We start from the raw sequence: 4702 nt of genomic DNA on the forward strand, positions 1-4702 counted from the left end.
AAAAAAGAGAGGGAATTAATGAATAGCAGGAATGTCAGTGTGATAAATCAATATTAAACACACTTTTAAAGTAATAGCAATTTCACAATGCCATTGTGATTCACTGATAAAATGTCATAAGGTTGAAATTCAGCACTGAAAAACACCCCTTTATTTCAGTATTACTGCAGGACATATTGTGCTACTAGTGTCTGCTAATCAGAAATGTGCCAAAAATTATACTGGTATTTTTTTTCCTTAGTTGGGTTTTTTTGTTTGTTTGCTTGTTTGTTTTTAGTTATTATAGGCTACAATTAAGCTTCATGTCTTGGCTATGCAACCAAGCTGTAAATCTTTCTCTGGAAACCATCTCTGTTTATGCTCTATTGTCTGCTGTGTATGATAAGAGCAATTTATCTCAATATTTGCACTGTATTAGCTACAAGATGATTATACTGCTATAGCAGCCACATGGCAGTATGATTATATTAAACTGAATGCTGAACAGAAACTCTGAGTTTGAAATGTGAATGAGAGTTGTCAGCCATTAACCATGCTATGCATTACAGCATAAACAGTCGTTTATGTAACCTGTACAAACATCGCGAGTTTGACTTTGCTTTGACTACTGTTTCTGATTATGTTTTTTCTCTGGCTAAATGACATGTAGAAAAGAGTATAATTAGTTGGCTATTTGGTATTAACCCATGACAGCGTTATTATTCAATTAGCAAGTTCTGGTCTTTCTTTTAAATTTTCATAAAAAAATGGCTTGTGGCAAATTGTCACCAGTGTAATGCTTACTATTTTAATTCAGTCCGTGTTCAAATCAACAGTGGTACTGAAAGAAAGAGAGAAAATATTCATTTTAGCCACTATGCATTTTTTTTAAGTTTGAAATACACTTCTTGTACACAAAATTGTGGAAAATGTGACCTAACTATAAAGGCATGTGAAAAAGTCAACGAGAGAATGATTAAAAAAGCAAAGAATTAAGGTGTCGAAGTAGCCCGGTCCAAAAGCTCAACTCAAACAAGACACTTTCCAGTGAACATTGTTTCAGAATGTCATGAACTTAAACATTTAACATGCTAACTGAGGCCTGTATAGTCTGAGATGTAGCTCTTGGCAGTTTTTGCAGTTTCTCTCAGCACTGCATGTTCTGACCTTGAGGTGAATTTGCTGGGATGCCCTCTGATCGGGAGATGATAACTCACACCTGAATGGTCCAAATGACCAAGTCCAGACCTCAATCTAATTGAAATGCTGTGGCAAGACCTAAGGAGTGCTGCGCATAAATGAATGTACACAAACTGAAGCAACATTGTAAAGCTGAGAGACTAATGCAGTCATACAGAAAACGACTGCTTCTTGTTAGTGAAGCTAAAAGTGCTTCTTTAACTTCAGACAACTGAATCATGGCCCTGTACATTAATATTTCTTAATCATTTTTAGACTTTCTACCACTGATGGAAATTTAAATTACATGATTTAAACAAATATTTGAGTATACTCTTTTCAGAATAAGGACAGATGAGACACATGATTGTATTTTTAAAAGCTTTGTCTGGTAGTTTTCTACTTTGTGTTTGATTCAAATCTGAGGCCATATTTTTAGGTCTTCTACAGAAACTGATTGTAAGCTTATTCACATCAAACAGAAGGATGGTAAATAGTTCTGAAATCCTTGAACATGCATTTCATATTTCCTGATTGCATTATGTTGTAAAGTGACTTCTTGCTGTTATGTAATTTGTGGATATTTGTCCCAGAATTTTAAAACATAAACACATTTATTTATGACACAAAATCCTGTACCAGAGATTTTAGGGATGTAGCAATTAACATATTTCTTTGCTGTGTTTTGAGATGATTTTGGAACAAAGTCTTTATATTGCCAGAATAAAAAAAGGTTTCTGAATTACACTACACAGCCTATCAGGAAAGCCTACACTAAACATGCATGAAAGAAGATTTATATTGGTTGAACCTTGGACACGACAGCAAATTTCAGCACAATGCAGTGTTTTTATCCAACTAGAATAATTGAGGGATCATGGCGATATTGTTGTTTTTCCTCATGTATTGAGGATTTGGAGAAGATGTACATCTAGCTTGTACATTGTGGTCGTGCCAATGAGTCATTTAGTCCGACACACTGACAGAAATCTGCATTCATCTTCCTGAGATTAAGTGAAGCGTTCGCTTTGCTTGCCACATATTTGATATCAAATCCATATAAGCTGTTCCTTACCCCCTTTCACGTTTGTGAAAATTTGTGGACACAGCCAAAAACAACAGTCAGGCTGTTTTGATTCAAGGCATCAGCTCTGAGATCCCAGCACTTCTTATTGTACCGCCTTGTTTTTTTGTTTTTTGTTTTTTACAGAGAATAAACATGGATTTTCTCATCTGTATGAGGAATGTGAACAGAGCCTGAGTCGATATTGGGGAGAAATCCGAGTGCATTAGGATGTAGGGCAGGTAGAACAATTTAACTCATATTAAAATACATATTTTTTTGTTGTCATGACTTGCAGTTAGGTCAAATATTATGTAATGTGCATTGGATAGTTTATCTGCATTCTCCATATCAATTTCCATTCAAAAACATAAACCCCTCAGTGCTTCTCTAGGGGGAAAAAAATCACTTGTCAGTTTCTAAACTTTTATTACAGTCAGACCCTTTTTGTTCCAGTCTTACCTTAGCTTATCTTCTTTACCTAATGGTGTTGATTTATTTCAGTTTTCTTATCTTAGAAACTGTGCAGTATTGACAGAGCTAATTAAAGATTGTAGCAAGTGAAAATAAAAAGTCAATTCACAGGTCTTAGCAATACTATCCCAGCTACCATAAAGTGAACAGAAAAGTACACAAAACATAATTAAACAATACACAAACTCACAAAAACCATCATCATCCCAGCCAGTCCCCACTGGTTACAAGAGCATCTTTATTACTTACCATTTTAACTGAAAGATTGATCATCAGTTGATTCACACTGTGCAGGTTAGAATGAATGTGTACTGGTGGAACAGATGGAGACAGGTGCACAATCTCTTCATTTGTTAGTTAATTGTTTATGAACGCTGCCTTAAAATAAATAAATAAAAGTTAATGCTTTTAAATAAAAGCTTTAATTTGGAGGTGGGATAGGACACGATGAAAAGTCCTGTAATAATGTTGTGTAATCGCCATATTAAAAGGCAAACAAATGTGATGGCCAAGGTAAGAGGTGAATATGTGGTGCTCTCCAAGGTGCTGTACGTGCAGCTGTCAGTGGCAGAGAAAATGTCTAAGCCTCTCACTTTAGCTTGCACCAGGTGTTAGTGTTACTTATTAGCAGCAGCTTATGAGACAATATCTTAGCTGCAGTTCAAACACTGAACTCACCTGTGTATGTGTGATGTGTGTTTTTGTCTCTTGGTTGCGAGACTTAAGAGGTTGTTACTATGCCTTTCTTCACCTTCTAATGTTCTCATAATAAGCACTGTCGGTGTCACAGCACTCAGTGTTTCTCTTCTATTAAGTTCTGTTTGTTTTGTTCTGAACCGTTTGTGTGACAGTATGCCAAAGTTATACTTTTGTCACCTTGACGGCTGAAGTGTTTATTGTTTCGACAAGTAGGTTCTGTGATTTTGACAAGATAATAAAGTTAAATGCTACTGCACTTCATGTTCTTGAGTCTCTGACCTAGTGTTTGGAGTTTTTTAAAGTTGTATTTTAGGTTAGCTTTTGTGGGGGGGGGGTTTTCCATGAGTATATGTCCATGAGTTTTCAGTTCATCTGACCTCTCCTGTATCCCCGTTTACTGTTATCAAGTCTTAGTCTCTGTGGTAGGCGTTTTTCTGTGTCGGTACTTCCTGTTTGTTTTGGTAGCTCTTGTCCCATGTGCCTTGTATTTACTTTTGCTTCCCTTGTCTTGATAATGTCTGATTAGATTCAGCTCTGTACCTGGGTGTTTCCCATATTCTGGATTACCTCATGTTTCTATTTAAAGCAGAACTTTGGCTAACTTTATGCTTTGTTGTTTCCCCAGACAGTGTTTCACTTTGTTTTTACGTATGAACTCTGATTAGCCAGAATAAGTGGCTCACTTTTTACTTGCAGTCTGCCTCGTCCCATGTCCAAGCTTTTGGGTCCACATTTTAATGCTTCTATGACATCATGTTTACTACTCTACATCACTGGCTGGTTTGGGAATGCCTTGAAATCCCAGAATAACTGTGGTAAGTTAGAGCAGCATATTACTATGTAGTTAGGAAACTTGAAAGCCATCTTGGCTGCGATTAATTCTTTATTGTATTAAAATTATTCATCTGGATGAAATCATCCCCTGGGTTTCAAAGTTGGATACATTAAAGTGTGACATGTCCAGGTCAAAATGTCTCACTATAAAAGTAGAGCACAGAATTCATGAAAGGAACCACTAAAGGATGAAGAGACTAACGACTAATTCTATCATCCCTTTACTGAATGTCAAAACAGGGGGACTACATTTGTTTTTGGGGAATAGTGTTTGACCAGTTGCAAACATAAAAGGGAGTACAAGTATATGTTGATGCTGTGATTAGCAGTGTTTTTATTATGCAATTTCTCGGAACCTCTCAAAGGACACGATCGACATGAACATACATTAAGAATTCTAAAAAATAATGACCGTCTTTCATGTGGGGAACTGAATGTGGCCTCATAAAGCCAGAATACAGGCACTTTAATCAG

The sequence above is a fragment of the Copadichromis virginalis genome, linkage group LG16 (genome assembly GCF_057382275.1).
Source record: "Copadichromis virginalis isolate Kocher_CV1m ecotype Utaka linkage group LG16, C_Virginalis_male_GT1.1, whole genome shotgun sequence".
In the NCBI taxonomy this organism is placed as follows: Eukaryota; Metazoa; Chordata; class Actinopteri; order Cichliformes; family Cichlidae; genus Copadichromis; species Copadichromis virginalis.